General features: G+C 36.6%; 1 protein-coding gene across 1 annotated transcript in view; it reads right to left on the minus strand.

Annotated features, from left to right (window-relative positions):
• The window catches only part of LOC129746290 (uricase), a 28,460-nt gene extending 10,604 nt beyond the window's left edge, over positions 1-17,856 (minus strand). The window contains exon 1 of the mRNA XM_055739889.1: positions 17,521-17,856. The gene's annotated coding sequence lies outside the window, so the exon portion shown is untranslated. The remainder of the gene's footprint in view (positions 1-17,520) is intronic.
• Positions 17,857-20,387: the final 2,531 nt, after the last annotated feature.

A 20,387-nucleotide genomic window follows, 5' to 3' on the forward strand; every position in this document is an offset into this window, starting at 1 on the left:
GTTTAAAACTTGACTTTTTTGTATAAAAATCTTGAAACGTCCCTTATCAATCATCTTCACTTTCAATATCGATGTAATCATCCATCAGTTTTGTCCCTTCAGAATGATTTCAACCCTAAGATGTTCAAAGAAAATGAAAAAAAGCGATATTTAGTATTTTTGCGTTGAATAAAAAATGATGACAAAATCGGGTGAAAAAATAAGACAAAATCGGAGGTAGACAAAATCGGGGGCAGACAAAATCGGTGTGTGACAAAATTGGGTTTTCACTGTATAAAGTTTAATGAGTTTATTTTTTCTATTTTGGACAACTATTCGATTCGTATTAAATTTTTCTTTAGGATTATGAAATCCTCCACAGAGGTGGTGTCTAGTGTAAGCATTCTAGATGACCAGGTTTTATCCAGCCTTGTCCGGATTTTAAAAGAAAAAAATAAAGAAAGCTAGGTTTTGGTTGTCACCTGGATTTCAGGAAAAAAAGTTCAAATTTTATCTGGATTTATCCACAATTTTAGAGAAGTCCCACCATAAGCTCACGTTAAGTTAACAGAATTTATTACTTTCGGGTCAAATAACAATTGTTATTGAGCTTGCTTCATCGAACAATTTTTTTTGTATTATAAATAAGCGAACCAGCCTATGGCTAAAAACCTCTAAAATAAAGACAAAAAAAAAGACATCAAAGCCACTGAGGTGCCTCGATAAAAAAAATGTCTTAATTTTTCAACTTTTGAAATTGTATGAGAAGTACAGCGATTTTAACCGGATTTGCCCGGTTTGGTTTGGAACATTTGGAATTCCAGTGGCTATTTGCTGAGAGATATTTGAACGAAATACTAACGTATTAGAATTCGAATTCTTACATTCGTTTTCGGCTCCTTTTTCTTCTAGGCCCGGTCTCTGTTGTCTGTGGTGTAAGTATATCTTTGGAAGAACGAGAAAATCAGGTGGACTAGTTAACATCAGGTATTTTGGTGTCCGGATCCAAGACAGCTTCCAACTGATTGATCATTCTTATATATATTGGGATCTGATCCCAAAAGTTTTCTTTTCTATACCGGGAATCGAGCCCAGTACGCCTGTCATACCAAAACCAGCCTCGCGCCAGCTAGTCTACTAACTCATTTCAGTGATTTTTAACCGAATCTTATTAAAATGCAACCGAATTATTGAAACACTCATTGAATTTTTATCTTACTTATTGGTTGTTTTGTGTAATTCAACCCTCAGTTCGTCTCAGCACGCGCTGTCGATCAGACGTGTTTCCAGGCTGCTCTACCAGCATTAGGAATCGTGTTTCAGTTTGATTAGACATAGTTCGGCTCAAGCGCTCGTTGCGAGCAGACGCGTTTGTCTAGAGCTCCGAGTTGTACAGTTTTTGGCGTGTGCGTTCCGCACTTAAGTGTGATCTTGCTATAGCTTCAGCGTCAGTTCTCTGGCGACAGTATTTTTTTTTTTTCACGTTCTGCTTAAGCGTTCGGTTCGTGACAATGTCTTTTCGAGTGCGAGAAAATACCTTCAAGGTTGATTTAAGAAACTTTTCCAAGCGCCCATCGTATGAACAAATCCATGATTTCGTTCATGGACCTCTCGGTCTTTCGTTGCAACAAGTGATACGCCTACAAATGAACCATGCGCAAAACTGCGCACATGTGAAGTGTCTGGATTTAAAAACTGCTCAAGATGTAGTTATTGAGCACAACGAAAAACATGACATCGAAGTGAATAATAAGCGTACTAAGGTGCGACTAATTATGGATGATGGCGGAATCGAAGTGAAAATCCACGACTTATCCGAAAATGTTCGAAATGAGGAAATCATATTATTTCTGAAGTCGTATGGTGAAGTGCTTTCTATCAGAGATGAAGTGTGGAACGAAGGTTTTAAATACAAAGGTGTTGTGTCTGGTGTGAGAATTGTGAAAATGATTCTTCGAAAACATATCAAATCGTTTGTTACAATCCAAGGTGAAGAAACGCTAGTTTCCTACCGAAGCCAGCCTCAAATTTGCCGCCACTGCCACTATCAAATTCATCCGGGCAGCACTTGTGTTGAAAACCGAAAACTAGTGGGACAAAAGAACGATCTCAACCAACGACTGGAAGCCGCGCGTGGGGGTGGTGGAGGAGGCAGCTACGCAGATGTGCTATGTGGCGCCAGCACCAGTGGAAACAGCTCTCAAGGCCGACCAAATTTGATGCCCAGCTTCGTCAACTCTAAGCCGACACAAGTACAAGAACACCAGCGAACAGTAAATGGCAATACCACCACGACGCCTCCCACCGACCAAAGTACCGTTACCGAAACCAACATCGAATATGAGCAGCAGTCAACATCATCGGACGAACGAATGGAGGAAGAAGGAAAGCGTGATAACTCGACACCACTGGACGTTGGGCGTACATCACCCACACCTGCGCTAGAGAAAGCGGCTATCAACAAGAAACCTGCAGCGGCACGCAAGGAAGTCGACAACAGCTCTAATGTGGTGAGTGATTTCACTTTTCCCCAACTCCCCTCCCATATTTCCCATCCCATCAACCATCAGATTTCCGATACTGAGATGCAAGACTCTGCTGGTGAAGGTTCAGCTGACGACTCTTCGAATGAAGTAGCCCCGTTTAAAAAAGTGAAACGCGGGAAAGGTCGTCTTAGATAGATTTGTGACTAACTATGTCTACTAACACTAGCTTAAGCTACAATATTTGCAGCATAAACACCAATGCTGTGTCTAATACAAACAAAATACAGTCCCTGGTTTCGTTTATTCGTCTCGTTGAATCTGATATTGTCTTGCTCCAAGAAGTTGAGAACCCCAGCTTTACTATCCCTGGTTATAATGTGATCACGAACGTTGACAGTGCACGAAGAGGCACTGCTATTGCCCTCAAAGAACACATACCGTACACTAACATACAACGCAGTTTAGACAGTCGTGTTATCACGGTAAAGCTGGGAGGTAACGTAACTGTATGCAATGTTTATGCTCCATCAGGCACACAAAACCAAGCAGCGCGCGAACATCTTTTTCGTCACACACTTCCCTTCTATCTCCAAAACGCTGCTCCAAATCTAATACTTGGAGGTGATTTTAATTGTGTGTTATCATTGAAAGATGCTACTGGTTGTAATAACCAAAGTATATCGCTAAAAAGGTTTGTCGACAACATGTATTTGTCTGATGCATGGGAATTAAAACATGGGAATCAAATAGCATACAGCTTTATTCGCCCAAATTCGGGTTCGCGCATTGATCGCATTTACATCTCTCACTCTCTCATTTCCCATCTTCGTACAGCTGACTTTTTCCCTGTGTGTTTCTCTGATCACAAGGCGTTCAGAATTAGATGTTGTCTTCCTGATCTTGGCAAGGCTCACGGGCGTGGGTTTTGGTCCATCCGATCCCATATTTTAACAGAAGAGCACTTAGAAGAGTTTCAGCAAAAGTGGAACCGTTGGCTACGTGAACGAACACGCTATAGAAGTTGGCTGGACTGGTGGATCGAATGCGCTAAGCCCAAAATACGAAGCTTCTTTAAGTGGAAAACTAATGAAGCTTTTAAAGAGTTTCATGCTAAAAATGAGCTATTATATCGCAATTTGACAGTCGCATATAATAATCTCTTGAATAATCCCCAATCAACTGCAGAAGTCAACAAAGTCAAAGCAGAGATGTTGTTGCATCAAAACCGGTTTTCAAGATCTTTTCAACGCCTGAACGATACATACATAGGAGGTGAAAAAATTTCCTCCTTTCAGCTGGGTGAACGAATGCAACGCAGAAAGCAGAGTCACATTTCGACGATCCGACGTCAGGATACAGTCTTAACTGATCCAGCTGAAATCGAGAACTATATAACAGACTACTTTCGTGGTTTGTATAGCAGACAAAACGTAACGACGAGCTCGAATTTTCCTGTAAATAGAGAGATTGAGCCAACTTCTGAATTCAACCAACAACTGATGAGAGATATAACAACTGAAGAGATCTATTTTGCTATTAAATCAAGTGCCTCTCGAAAATCTCCTGGAAATGATGGTATCCCTAAGGAATTTTATTTGAAAGCCTTCGATATCATCCATAGACAACTAAATTTGATCTTGAACGAAGCGCTTAATGGAAACATTTCTGAAAGTTTTCTGGAAGGAATCATAGTGCTGACCAAGAAGAAAACCAGTGATGATACAATCAAAGCATACCGTCCGATTTCATTGCTAAACTTTGATTATAAGCTCCTATCACGGATTCTCAAGCAGCGATTAGAAATAATAATGGAACACCATAATATTTTGAATCCATCACAAAAATGTTCGAACAGTAATCGTAACATTTTCGAAGCATTAACAGCCATTAAAGACCGCGTTGTAGAATACAACTGTCGAAGAAGATCAGGAAGGCTCATCTCTTTCGACCTTGATCATGCCTTTGATCGTGTTGATCAAAGCTATCTGTTGTGTGTTTTAAGAAGTCTGCAATTTCATCCTGTCTTTGTTTCTTTGTTGGATAACATCATGTCGAAATCGACCTCAAAAATAATGATAAACGGAAATCTGTCCCCCTCCTTTCCCATCCAACGCTCCGTTAGACAAGGTGATCCCCTCAGCATGCACCTTTTTGTCCTTTATTTGCACCCTCTCCTAGAAAAACTCCTATCCATATGTAACAACCCACAAGAGCTAGTTTTGGCGTATGCTGACGACATCTCTATAATCGTGGAGAACGACGACAAATTTCAACGGATTTTGGACGCATTCAATGAGTTTGGGCTTTGCTCTGGAGCAGTTCTAAACACTAACAAGACCATGGCAATTAACATCGGAACCCAACAGAGTACGAGATCCCCTGGTTGGTTCACCCTTTGCGATTCAGTGAAGATTCTTGGCGTCATCTTCTTCAATTCAGCTAAGCGTACAATTGAGGAAAACTGGTGCGACGTCATTAGGAAGACATCACAGCTTATGTGGAAATTCAAACCGCGTATCCTGTCCTTGCTTCAGAAAGTTTCCGTAATCAACACCTTTGTCACGTCGAAATTGTGGTTCATGGCATCAATCCTTGGCATCCCCAACTCATCAGCAGCTCGAATAACATCTCAGATCGGAAACTTTCTCTGGGAACGGCACCCAACCAGAGTGTCAATGGAGCAGATTGGTCTTGCTGTCGAGAAAGGTGGGCTCAATCTTCATTTACCGATACAAAAATGCAAAGCACTATTTCTCAATCGTTTTGTACGCTGTCGAGAACACACTCCTTTTGCTTCTACATTTGATGGATTAATCGTTAATCCACCTTATCCAAGAGGGATTCCAGCGTTATATCCATGCCTCAAAATGGTCGCTCGTGAGCTGCCCTACATCGCTGATCAAGTTCGAGAAAACCCATCCACAACATCACTTTTGGAGGTCTTCAGAGGGAAGATGAAATCACCAAAAATCGTCGAAGAAAACCCATCGGTGGAATGGAAACGAGTTTGGAGGAACATTCGGAGCCGACTTCTCTCTACAACGGAGAAATCCCTGTATTATCTTCTGGTGAATCAAAGGATACCACATGCAGCGTTGATGTTTCGGCAGAATAGAGCAGATAGTGCATTTTGTGTGCACTGTCCGACAGTTATTGAAGATTTGGAACATAAATTATCCAGTTGCAGTAGAATTGTACATTTGTGGTCCTTTCTAAAATCTAAATTAGAGTCATTTTTGAATAAGAGAGTAAATTTTCATGATTTTGCCTTTCCCGATTTTAAAAATACCAGAGCAGTGAGAAGGAAAAAAGCTCTAAAATTGTTTATTGTATATGTAAACTTTATATTAGAAGCTAGCAGTGATTTAACGGTAGGGGCTCTAGATTTTACGTTGCATTGCGAGAACTTGTAGAATGTATGCTTTGTAGAGAATAAAACCCGAAATATATATGTTTACAAAAAAATTAGACTAACCTTCGATTTGTGTGAAACGACGTCTTGAAAAAATGGATCTTCAACGAGAAAATACTATCCAAATTCGATTTGGAGAGCACACAAGGAATCCAACGAACTCTGAGGTTTTCGAGTTCTTTAAAAAACAAGGATGGAATTGCGAAAGTTTGAGTGCGATGTATCGTGAAGAGTACAGTAGTTTTGTGCGTTTTCAGCAAGAGACATTTATGAACAGTGCTCTAGCTCAGCTAGGTTCCCAAAATTATTTTCTTTATGCCGATGGAACTAGAATCAACGTGAGTGTGTCTCAAGTGAACGGAATGGTCAAATATGTCCGAATATTTGGATTGCCCCCGGAAATTGAAGATTGCCAAATAACAACGGTTATGTGCAAATATGGAAAAATTCAACAGTTGGTCCGAGAAAGATATCCAATCGAATCAGGTTTTCGTATTTGGAGTGGGGTGAGGGGAGTCTATATGGAGGTAACGTCTGAAATTCCAGCAATGATACCCATACCATCAAAGCTAGGATTTTTTCTGAGGGAATTCGGAACAAGTGCTTCGTGTGTGGTTCATCGGACCACATCAAGGTTAACTGCCCGAGGAGTAGCAATGTCGGTGAAAGATTATCGGCCAATAGGAACGCTATGACAACTTTTGCTAGTGTGGTCACGGGAAGTTTCAATATTTCAGCTAAGCCGTCATGTGATGCCGTAGTTCTTCACTCGGCAAATAGCCGAACGGAATCTACTTCGGATCTCAACCACGATCGCGAAAACAACAGTAACTCGGCAAGTGTGGATTCCTACGATAAAACAGCAGAGCAAAGTACGATACTGTAGAGGATAGATGAAATAAAGATAATTAAAATGAAATAAAATAATATTAACAACTAATTGAAAGAAATACACATTTTATAAAAAAAAACATCGAATAGGTTATAAAATAAGATTCAAATAAGCATCGTAGTATTATCGTGCATACTGAGATTGTATGAAAATGAACAAGAGTGCATAAGCAGGAGAAAAGTCAATTGATTCGCGGCCTATGATGAAAACGGTTGTGTTTCCTGTTTAATTTGTGAATGTGGTGAGGTCAAAGTAAAGAAAAATTCAAATGACTCAACCGGCGAATTCGACAGATACCAAACTCTATTAAGGGGGGGGGGGGGGTGGGGTAGGGTCTAACGGGTATAAAAAAAAACACCATTTTCACGATTTTTTTCTAGAGCTATCGTTCAAACAAATGTATTCAAATTTTTGGCATTATACAAAGCATTGTTAAAAGAACATTTAGTAATTTTTTCGTAGAAAAATATTGAAAAATGAGCCGGTGACGGAGCATTTTCGAGGATGCCTTTTAGAAAACAGGATTTGCGGTGGACACTGTATCTCAGCACAGAATCATCTGAAGTCAAAAAAATCAGAGCAAAATATTTTTAATAGATGTTTTTCTGGACCCCAACGTTTTTATTTAACTTAAAAATATTTTATGAAATTTTTGTGGCTGTTTGAAGTAAAAACTACGATTTTTCACTCAAAAATCCGCCATTTTTCACCTCTAAAATCTCCCCAAAGTAAAAAAAATCGAAAAAGAAAAACGTTGGGGTCTGGTATTTTATATGTAGAAAATATGTTCCAAATTTGAGAAGAATCGGATAAGTAGTTTTCAAATGACGATGTCCACGGACTTTAAAAATGTGCTTTCGAGAAAAACGCGTTTGAAGTTTCTACTCTTGCTTTCTTGCAGTATTAGATAGGAGGAGATAAAGGCCTATAACTTCTACAGTTTTGCTTCAATTGACTTGAAAATTTGACACAACATTCTTGAAATGATTTACAATAAGAAAATAAAAAAATAAAAAAATCGATTTTTTGAAAGTGTTAGACCCTACCCCCCCTACCTACCTTAATAGCGAAGGAGGAGGAGGAGAGGATAAACATTTAGAGCGGATTGAAAAGGGAAAAAACGGGAAAGGAAATCTTTGCGTGCTACCGTGGCAGAAGACTCATCGGAAAATGAAGTGAGAGGAGCAAAGCAGGTTGTTGTTCCAACACCTGATGATTTACCCTGTGTGGAGATTAAGCGGAGACCTTGGCCATCACGTAATGCAAGAAGCAGATCATGTAACTCAAATTAACAAAATAAGTAAATCAGGAAAAAACCGCCTGTAAGGGTAAAAAAACTATTTAAAGGAAAGCGAAAATAGGTAGCCCGTACTCAAGGCTCTTGTGCATATTAACAAAATCCATCGAGTTCATTTAGCTTAAAATATGATGTAATCAGTAAATCCAACTGTAATATCCAAACAAATAAACGTATTTTTTATTAAAAGAAAAAAAAAATTAAAAAAAATTAAAAAAAAATTAAAATAATAAAAAAAAAATAAAAAAAAACCCTACAATTAAAAAGCGCTTTAAAGTATACTTTAAATAACTTGAAACTCTGTCAACATTATCAAAATTCTTAGGTGTTTGTATTCCGTTTTTCAGCAGCTTAAAATTACTGTTACTGTATCATGAAGTTCAATTCAAAAATTTGTTCTAAATTAAATCTATGAATAGCACTTTCCCTGTTTACTCAATCCCTCTAAACGGTAGAATCGGTTATCAACAAACAGTTTGTTGTCGTGCAATTTCCCAGATCCGTATGACGTACATTTGTTTTCCTAAAACCATGTTACCAAAAGGATTCATAATGATGAAAAATACCGTTTGCGTATTTGCTTTAAAATACTAAAGTCAGCTGTTCTCGGGCAAAATAAAATCGAAAACAATCGTCATGAGCATCTCTTCTGAGAAAGCGAATGCATCCATAGGCAGGACTCTAAAATCACAGCCCGGAATCGTGCTGCCCAGATAATGAAAACGCTCTGTCATGAAACGCAATGATCGCAGATGATCATTGATTACTATACAGAGAAAATTCAACCTAATAGTAACATAGTAAAGAAAGTGTAGTATAGGAATGTTTGCAAAATGGGTTGAGCAATCTGTAGAAGTCAAAACATTCATTAGAAAACTAGTTCATTCTGGAATCGTTCCATAACCGGAACATCAGCCACTGATCGACCTTTGTGTGGCCCTTTCGGATCGTTTTATGAGATTGTACTCCGATTGAGCCTTCTAACACACATATATTGTCTACCCACGTCTACCTATCGTTAGGACACGAAAAAAGTAATATGAATACAATTTTTTAGAAGAAACGAAAAAAAATCGTTGCATCATTCAACGTTCCCCGCTTATTTGCCCGTTGAGGTTTCTTGCTATCCATGCGACATGATCTTCGAGTTGCTATCCAAACTGAAGTCACGAAAAAATTTACCCAAGCAGTAAAATTACGAAATTTGGACCAGAGTAGCCTCTCTTATCTCTGCCACAAATCTTCGCACCATCTCAGCTGTGTAATGTCTAGCTGTGAAACACGCTTCTACTGATAGCTGATAAAGAATCGCGACCTAATCACCACAACCTTCCTTGAGGTTCCATGCGCTTCCCATAAATCGATCCGAAAGGTCGCTTACAGGAAACCGGTTCGACCATTCCCGACTGAACCAGTTTTCAGTTTTTGCGTACAAATGTATAACACTTTCTCTACTATTAGCAATTCGTAGTTGCAGTCTTTTCTAGCGTAGCAATGATGAGATGCGCCAGTAATCGTCATCATAATCATCTGCAAGGAATCATGAATCGTTATCTGAGGCACGACTGCGGACTGTGATTGATTATTCAGAAAAGATGCCCCAATGACGATTGTTTTTGTATTCTGTCAGAAAAATCAGCTGACTTGAGTGCTTGCTCGAACTACGCAAAACGATATTTTTCTCCACGAAATCCCTTTAGTAACAGCGTTGGTCTTTTCATAAGCAAATATCTATACGTCAATAATTGTGTTAGATTTTTATGGGATCGCTTGTTGAACATTATAATAGAATGTGAACATGTGTTAAGAAGCAGAAGATTTTTAGAATTAGCTCAATGAACCAAAAAAATTGCTTTTAATAGCAGTTAGACCCATGTCGAAAATAGGTCCTACTTAAATCCTCAAGAATTTATTTTGGACCACTCAACATAACCTGGGTATAAAACTTGCTGTTGAATGTTCATGAACGTAGTAAGACGTTGTACGGCGATATAAAAATAATTATGCACACTACTTCAATAGCTTATTATAAAATAATTTGGAATTTTGACATTATTTTATTTAATCAACTCGAAAAAGCCCAAACCCGCCTCCAGACGGGGTTCATTTCAATCGGCAAAAAAAAACCAAGCCAATCATTGTTTAAACTTACTTTTTGTGCACTATCCCACACTTTAATCTAACAATCCACGTTTATGGTAACTTTTGGATAAGCAGTTGTCAAAAGCTATAGGTTAAAGAAGATTAGAAACATGAAAAAACTGGACATGCGCCAAGCGTCATGAAAAATTATTGACAGTTTGGTCTCATAGTTACTACCATTCAGGGTTGATTATCGAGAAAAAAAAAACTTAGTGAGGTAAAAGATTCAAAATATAAACCTAGTTTAAAAGAGGGGTTAGGAAAAAACGACAAAAAATGGGCAAATATGTAACGAGTTGAATTTACGTAACAGTCGAAATATATCATTTATAGTTGAACAATTTTAACAAAAAAAAAATTAATCATAGCTATGAGATAATCTTAATATGTTCCAAAACTTAGGAGAAAATGTTGAAATGTGTAAAAATTACAAGGCAAAAAGTACTAGAAATCTCGTTTTTCAACCTCTGCTGTTATGCAATTTAAATAAAAAATCTGTTAAAAAATTAACTCCAACGATAAATTTTTCCGTTCAACAAAAATTGTTTTGATGATAAAACTGAACTTTTGAAAATTTTTCAGCGAAATAAATCTTGCTCTAAGATGGTTTAAAAAATTGCATAATTTACGTACATTTTTATCTTTTTCGAATCTATGTATTCTACAAAACAAAAGCCAAACCAAATCCACTAAGGCTTTGGAAGTGAAAATGCATCAACTCTAGAGTTTGTTTTGATTAGGTCGTATGAACCAATGTAAACAAAATAAAGTTGTTGGCTGCAAACAATTGATAAATATATGTTCTGTGTTAGGTGAAAATTTGATTTTATTCGAACAATTAAACTTTAATAAATTGATTTGAATTTAAGGCGTCTAATAACTTTCTAATTTTCGAGTGCAATTTGATTTTAACGACGTTTTGCACTGCACTGAATTGTCTTAAGCGGTTTTATGCATTTTTGCAGGAAGCACGTCGCTGAGTGTCGAAAAGTTAAGAAATTTGTACGGAAATGGTTTGTGAGAGTGTTATTAGCTGAAGTTCTGCGTTGCTGTTGCTAGGTAAGTTTAATTGAATGAATAATTCGCATAATTGAGCATCAATCGCTGTCTTAAATATAGCAAAATTAAGAAAAAAAAACTAATTTAGTTTATGGCTGGTCCGAAATAGGTGGTCCAAAATGGAAACTTGGTGGTCCAGAATACCGACCACAGTAATGATAGAAGAAACGAGTTTTTAGGCTTAAATCTGGTTACATTGCAACAAACGACGATTTGTTTCGATAGAAAACGCCTTGATCTTTGTAATGAACGTATAAAGCAGTCAAAAATTGTAAAATGTACCGTAAACTGGGGGAACTTTGATCAGCGGGGTAACTTTGATCAACATGAAATTTTTGCAGATAATCATCATTAACTATGTATAAAGTAAGAATATCTGAAAACTGTTTACTACGTTTGAAAGCCTATGAATTGAGTTACAAATAAGCTAAACTTGGTTTTTATTAGGAGATTTTTTATATTACTTAAAACATAATTCTAAAATCTTAAAATATCTGGTTTTTTGAAGGCTAATAAACAAACATCTCTCCTGATCAAATTTAACCATTTAGGGGCAAATGTGTTGTTTAATGTGAAAGTTCAACTATTTTTCTTGGTTTAAGTTAAGTTTAAGTGTTATTTTTATGGTCATTTGATGATAATTTTTGGATATTGAAAAAAACGGTCATTTTCCATGAAAAAGCCTGTATAGGAAAAATGGCTAAAAACCCTTTCAAATGGTAAAGTTTGAAGAAAAAAAACGTGGGAATAGTACGAAAACTTAGGGAATTGCATGAAGGTAATATTTTATTTGTTTTTGAGGCCAAAAAATATTGAGAAATGTTTATAATTTTTGCCCCTAAATGTATGTAGCAACATTGTCCATCATTCGAGTATATTAGTTTTTGAAATAAAACGCTGAAAAATTCAATTGAGTCCAAACAAAAAATTACTGTTATCGATGTTTTGAGCCTTCTGTGCTTAATGGCATCAAAACAATAAATTTGAAGATGTTGAGATTCGTAAAAACCATAGTAAGTTACCCCGAAACTCGAAATCTGGTTTTTTAACAAACATTTAATTATGACCACAAATGTCGTTTTAATTTACTGCAATCCATGATCATGTTTAAAACTCCTCACCTCAGTAAGGGTTTTAAAGCTTTCAGGTATTACGAATAAACAACCCCTTCCAAAATATTCTAAAATGAATGAAAAAAGTGATCAAAGTTCCCCCAGTTTACGGTACTTTTTTATTTCAGGAAATAGCATAGCCACTTCCCAAAGCGGTCTAAAATAGAATCTTTTTTTAATTAAAAATAACTTAATATTATCATTTTTCAAATGGCTTTGCACCAAATTTAGAACACAACAAGCCCTACATTATGAACAGGGTATGCATATTTCAGTTATTAAACACGTTTGATTGCATTCGTCTAGGGACAATTTAGGGTCCAAATGGGTACGAAAGTTTAAATATTTTTCATAGTAGAAAAATATGCGTATTTAGTGATGTGATTGTCGAACACTTTAATTCGAATATCTAAAGCAAAATAAAGATGAACAAAACTGTAGGAGAGAATGAGGATACTTGATCGCTGGAAATTCTTGATTCCTCAACTATATCACAGACTATATTTCGAAACTGAAATATCTGACATAAATCAAATGTTATAAAAAAAAACAATTAACAAATAGAACAAAACAACAAAACCGTGATCTCAAAAAATTTTGAAAATTTAATTTTTTGAGTTTTTGCAGTTTGTTTGAAAAATCTCACAAAATGTAACTTCAAGATGTTATCATTTTCTAATGATTCCCACACGAAAAAATTATAATAAAAATATTTATTCCAATATGTCAATCGTTAGAGTATGGTAAGAACTTTTCAATGTCATATTTTCAAAGCAATTGTAAATTTTCAATTTTTTTTTTTTTTGAAAAAAAATCCTAAAACGTATGTACATATATTATGGGTTCACTTGATCCCTCGAGTCCAAAAAGATATATTTTTCTTCTGAATGGATGTTGATCATTACTTAGCACTAAATTATTTATATTTATCCAATGGCTAATATTTATCCAATAATTTCCTGATATAAGGACGCAAAAAAGTGCTATTATCTAAAAATTTGAAAGCTTTGCCTTTAAGTATGCAATGACTATAGGGTAGTGGACAAACTTTTAGAATTCTTTTTGTCTGACAATAATATACTGGGAAATGAAAATTAAAATGGTCAAAAAAAGTCTATGTAACTTTAATCTTTAGATTAAGCATGATTTTTGCCCTGATTAAAGGATCAAGTCTTATTTATTAAAGGATAAAGTCTCTTTTAACTTTCAAAATATCACTTTTTTTTGTCCTACGGAAACGCTTCTACTTCATCTACGGATTCATGTATCGATCCAACTTTTTCAGCACTTAAGTTTGAAACTATATACATGCTGTCAGAAAATGCAAAAAGTTTTTTTTTTAGAAATATATATTTTCCAAAAAGATATCATGAAGATCCAGAAAAGGCGATCCACATTCTTCCCTACTTTTTTTGTTTCGATTATAGTCGTTTTACCATCTTTATGGCGTTCGCGACTTTATCAAAGTTGCAGTTGGCGGATCGTTATTGAAAATCTTATCCGGTACAACTGTGTTCGATAATTACTCTTGGGTTCGAACTCGCGGACAACGGCTCAAGAGACAACAGACTTGCCAACTGATCTATATCACAATGGACTGAGTCGATTTGGGGTCATTTTTGAATTTCTCAAACCCTGGGGTCTCAAAAGCTTCGTTTTGGTCCGAAACTCATCCATGATTTTTTGCAGAATTTTTAAGTAACATTTACATGAGTAAATTTGGACTTTTAGGTTTGTATGGGAAAATTGAATATTTTGTACTGAAAAATCAACATCATTTTTGTTTCTTCTGTGCAACCGACCCTGCTAATGGTTTTTGTGCCAATTTATAAATTTTTCGAAGGAAATTTTCCGCTGAACAACTTTGTGGAAGACCGTAAATTCGCATCTTATTAGACAAAAAATTATTAGCTGTTTAACAGGGGTATGTTTTTTGGCATTGATATACAATAAATTCAATTGACACCACTGCTTGTGCCCCGCGAAATTTTGCATGAAAAGTAGTCATGCAATATCTCTTCGACAAAGTTGTTCAGCGGAAAATTTCCTTTGAAAAATTTATAAATTGGCACAAAAACCATTAGCAGGTTCGGTTGCATAGAACAAACAAAAATGATATTGATTTTTCAGTACAAAATATTCAATTTTCCCATACAAACCTTTACTCATGTAAACGTTACTTAAAAATTCTGCAAAAAATCATGGATGAGTTTTGGACCAAAACGAAGCTTTTGAGACCCCAGGGTTTGAGAAATTCAAAAATGACCCCAAATCGACTCAGTCTAATATCACAAGCCCCTTGTTAGTAATCATCATAACATCAACTTGAAACAACTTTATTTGAAATCAAACATAATTTTTGATTTGTTTGCATTTGATTCAAATTTAGCGTGTTATCACAGAAAGTCTGGTTGAAAAATGTTAAGTTGTGAATTATAAAGTTTTGTTTCTCAGTTTACTGCTTTAAACGAAAAAAATGCTTTGAAAACTGCAAAATGTTGTTTGTTATACATTTTTGTAAGTTGTGGTTTTAATCGATTTGCGTTCTTATTAAAATTCATTCCCTGGTCAATAATCATTGCTTCTAGCCTAAGGTTGCCAGATTGCCCGGTTTTATTCGGGTTTTTCCCGGATATTAAATAGTTAATTTAAGAACAGTACGGCCTGGTCCGGTTGCCCGGATTTAATTGAAAAATGCCTGTATTTAACCATCGCCAGTGAACCAACCAACCAACCAGTTAATGTGAAAAAAGGGTTGTTTATAAAACAAATCGCCTACATCTGTTCATATATAAATGGTTTTCTGTCTGGACTACTGAATTGATTTGCGTGAAACTTGACAGGTGTGGGAATTGTAGACCGGGGAAGGTTCCTGTTATGGTTGAGACCTCCCCCCTCACAGGAAGGGGGAAGGGAGTCTTACAAACAAACAAAAAAACAGTTTTTTGGAAATATTTTGCTGAAAATGGTGAGAATTTGACTTAAAACAAAATCTTACAATTACCTTCATATATATCCTGATACAATCGGACTCAGATAAATAATTAAGTGATTTTTCTTTTTTCTTTATTTGTCATAAATCTATCGTTTAATCAAAGAAAAAGCATCAAGGTGCTGCATACATTTAGGGGTAAAAATACTACAAAATTATTGAGTAATTTGCAGTTTCGACAAATCGTTAGCCTCCCCAAGTATTAGACATTACATTTTTAATTTTTTTTATCTGTTTATCTCCGGAAAATACAGGCGAGACTTGTCAACGAAAAGTTTCTGTTTGGAACCTGCCAGGTGATCGCTTATGAGCTTGTTTTTTCTGTCCATTACGGAATTTTTTTCAAAATATCTCCCCACAAACAGTCCAAATATTTTGCGCACGATTTGACCACCGTATTTTGTTTATTTAACCTGTAGGCAGATTTTTCACATTGTAGAAATGAAGTCAGGCCTATGTAAAAGTCAGCTAGACGAACCAGTCAGAAAAAAAAATTGACTGTTTTATCACTTCCTCTATTCATATTTTCGGATTGAGCATGACAAAACCTTTCACATTTCTCTCACTTCGTGGAATCAATAATCTGCACTGTTATTCAAATTTCAGCTTACTATTGGGTCCTCTAGGTTTTTTTTAACGATTCACCACGTGAACTTTGGTCGAATAGTTGGTTTCCAGCTAGGTCAGGCAAATTTTGCTGCAGCATTTTTTACTTTTCGACAAAAATGAGCACTTTTTGAAAAGATTTGTAATCGTTTATAATAAAAATTTGTTCCGGAACCAAACAAAATCAACAAGCTGTTGTTTTGTAGATAAGGCATGCTCAGTTTGGTGAAACTGGTCAGAATGGTCATTTTAATGAAACAAAATTTGATGCCTGCTCAACGGATTGCTTTGAAAATTCGCACACGGGTGTTTTGAGGGAAGGGCAATCGATTTCAGATATCAAAGATTGTATAAGAGTCCACCGAAAGGGTTTTTACGTTGTTATGCAATGATTGAGTCGATATTTATACACGGGGTTTTTTGGCACGGTCATTTGGTTCCTGATTTCAAATTTAGTAGCAGACGACAGACAAAGTGATCGTCCAATATTTTTGCAATTATTACTTAACAATGAATTCAAAAGTGCCTCTGGAAAAATTTTAATTTAAATTTTTTTTATCGTAGTTGTGTAATTAAAATTTCTAGAACTTGCTGAGAATAATACATGTTGAGCGCAAGATTTATCTTAACTCTGCTATTCTAAATATAATAGCGCCTTTGGGTATGCAACCAAAAATATGAACATGACAGAAATGATCTGGAATGCCTCATAATGTTGGTGAAACGTTCAAAAAAATTGGAAAAATCTATGTTATGAAAAGTTTGGCACCAGTTTACCATTGTTCTTAATCGAGAAAGGATGTCAAAATTTTGCTAGATTACAGATTTTTGATTACTTAAAACGAGTTCCAAATCGTTTTTGACAATAAAAAAAAGGTTCTTCACCAGCTTCTACAGAATTTCCAGCTCTCGAATTCCTGATATGCGTGTGTGCTAATGTTAAACAAATCAAGCCCGGCTATTAAAACGGCAATAAATTATTAAGAATGTTCTTGTCGCAAGACCAACATCTCAACATCAATCATGCTATCGAAAAACACACACTACTGACATTTTTTGTTGACTTCTTGTAGCCTTTAAACAAACATAGATCTGATCAATTCTAATCTGTTAACGGTTGATACACCATTTTTCAAAATCAGTTCCAATTTCAAATTTGAATTCGAAAAACCAACGTGGGTTAGCAACAACATCTTACCAGCACATTTTTTTCCTTATTCTAACAACTGGGATCTGTGACAGTATTTCATCCCAAAACTGTGGATTATAACAGCACTGATAACCTCTGTTTACGATTCATCATCATCGCCACAATCATATTTTAATCCCAACACAACACAATCAGCGTGCGGACAAGACAAGAACCCGGCCCAAAAATAAGCTAATGCACGTCGTCGTCACCTTATCTGCCTTAAAAAGTCATCGCTCGGATTGTTCACCAATCTCGAAACGTCGTCGTCGTCGTCGTTTGCGTTTATGGTTGGTCGAAAAACCATCACGTGGCGGGTATAGAACAAGAAATTAAAAATTAATCACCACTTACATCACTTAACCAATAACGAATGGATCCAAACAGGGGGAAAACAACTTCACAATTCTGCTTTCGACGTTCTTCGCCTTCTCAAGAACTTGGTTCGTAGTTGCTGTTCCTGATTTTTTTTCGATTCGTTTCGCCGGTTTGTGACCTTCACTTTTCTTATCTTGTTGTTGCTTCAGTTGTAAGCTTTTCTTTACTTTGCTTTCACTTTCACCTTACACTGTTCTCGAAAATGACGAATTACTGGAATGTCCAGTTTTCTTACTTCAAGTCCCCGAAAGACACACAGAAACCCTGAAAACGGTTATTACAGCCGGGCAGTCGAAACTGAACTGACGGCTCCGGAGCATCATCTTAAATTCTTAACCTGCATCCCGAAGTTGTTTACGAGAGTTGAGCCTGTGTCCAGTACGCAGGAAAGGCAAGGCAGTGACGATGATGATGAAAATATGAAGATCACGGTCAGCGGAGGAACTTAATCTGAGGAAGCAGCAGAGCAAACGGGAGACGATCATTGACTTAGAAAGATAGTGGGTACCTAATCACTTCCAGAGTAACGGAGAGACAGCAGACAAACAATCAAGCCAGCTCCCCCTGTTTGTTAGTAACGATTAAACAATGTAGATCCGCACCGTGTCGACGGTGAACTAAGTGTAACATATTAAGCCTCCTGCCTAAGCCGTTCCGAGTCATCAAAGGACTTCCGTGAGGATTTGAACCGAGTTCGTCAGAGCGCATATCCGTTCTTCGAAAATTTTAGGCTTCAACTGAATGATAACAGCTGCAATCCTGAGTGGTTGTTTATCGAATTTGAACATGTGAATGAGATTTCAACTTCATTCTTGGAAGCACATTCAAAGAAAATCGTAAACAGGCTTAAGAATGCAGTAGGTACCCCTCATTTTTTGACCCAACGTCAATCGTTGAAGGTTTTTTTTTCCTACGGCGTGCTTGCAGCAACCTGCAGCATGCACTTCAGAATACTAACAGGGGGCAAGATTGACACACGTATGTAGGTATTGAGCGTTTTTTTTCTTAGCGAAGTTCTCTTGACAACTTGTTCTGACTCAAGTTTTCCTTAAGACCTTGACCAGATTGATAGTTGCAGTTATGCTCAAGCTGCCGAAATGGGTTCGTCATGTTTTGGTCGAAAGTATTTGTCCGAATAAACTTTGACTTAAAGAAAAAAAAACCGAGAACTGTTTTTAAATGTGGTTTTTTATTTCATCCTTTAATAATATTTTACTCTTAGTTTATGTGGACAGAACAGAAACTCAGTTTCTTCGTATGATAATAAATATTAGCTAATGGTGTCAACATATTTGAATAACTGCTAAACTTATACAATTATGTATTAATGATTAACGTGGTGCAATTATGTAAATTTTGAATGTGAATAATTTTGCGCCTATGGGTATGCAATTCTCTAGTTTCTCGCAATGATCTGTAATGAATACGATTCCTATTTTTCAGCTATTATTGTAGGCTCATTATTGTCAAAAATGTGGTATCCTGACGAGCGAGGTAAACTGCAAGAGTTTAGAGATTATAAATAGCGAGCATAATCGAGAGCATGCTTCAGTCTAGATAGGACCGGCAAGCAGTACAGATGGAAATACCACATTGGCGATCCGCCAGATGCACTATCCCTCTCTAAGAAAGAGAAGTCTTGTTTCGGTTTGCTGTGAGGGAGGGGTAGTGCTATAACTGGAGTGCGAGAGGCGTAGCGAGATGTGCATCGAAATGTTTCAGAGGCGCTGCGAGAGGTTCGAGACGCGTTGCGAGGGATTGAAGCGCTGCTTGAAGCATTACGTAAGGTGCGAGGAACGCTGCGGAACATGCTCGAGGTGTAAGAGGAGCCACGATATGTGCGAAAGTTGTTTGTACTAAGTGGTACGGTGCGCAAAATAGATATAACATGGATAAATAAATGAACACACTCGTCAAGGCTAGGCCCAAGGCAGTGGTGTTATTTGCAGTCGGGTTTAGCCCAAGACGCAAAAAAATCGAACGCACTAGTCCGAGTTAAGCTCATGACAGTGTAGTTATTTGCAGTCGGGTTTGGCCCAAGGCGCAAATGGTCGGAATAAAAACACTAGTCCGAGTAGCGCTCAAGGCAGTGTTTAATTTTGCAGTCGGGTTTAGCCCAAGACGCAAGAGAAAGCAAAAAGAGAAATGGCAGCAAGAAAAGTGATGAACGGAGAGAAAAAGAAAAGCAAGATGAAAGAAAGAAAGATGATGGAGAGTAAAAGAATGGAAAGATAAAAATAATGAAAAGAGAAAAAGAAAGAAACGAGGAAGATAATATAAAGAGAAAGATAGTGGAATGGCAATGATAATCGAAACAGATTTTGGAAATAAAGGTCTGACCCATTTTAAATTAAGAATAAAGTTGCAAAAGAATAAAGATTATAAAAAGTGGATGATGATATAGAAAAAGATAATTGAAATAGAAAAATAATGAAAATAACATTGGAAAAATGGGAGAAATGGCGGATAGCATAAATAATTACCTTACGATTGAATGATAAATGTTCAAAATTTAAAAAGGATGATTAATGAAAAATTATATTGATTCTCAAGAATAAGAGTTTAGATGAAAAACCCAGAAATTATAAAACTATTAAAATTCAACATTACTATGAAAATATAAGGACTGATACGGCGGAGATGAAAAGTACTGAGAGAAAAGGAGTAATTATAACAGTTTGCTAGATACGGTTTATAAATGCCAGGACGCAATAAGGCAGTTTATTGTGCAAGGGGAGGATGTGGTATCCTGACGAGCGAGGTAAACTGCAAGAGTTTAGAGATTATAAATAGCGAGCATAATCGAGAGCATGCTTCAGTCTAGATAGGACCGGCAAGCAGTA

Source organism: Uranotaenia lowii, chromosome 2 (assembly GCF_029784155.1).
Source record: "Uranotaenia lowii strain MFRU-FL chromosome 2, ASM2978415v1, whole genome shotgun sequence".
Taxonomy (NCBI): domain Eukaryota; kingdom Metazoa; phylum Arthropoda; class Insecta; order Diptera; family Culicidae; genus Uranotaenia; species Uranotaenia lowii.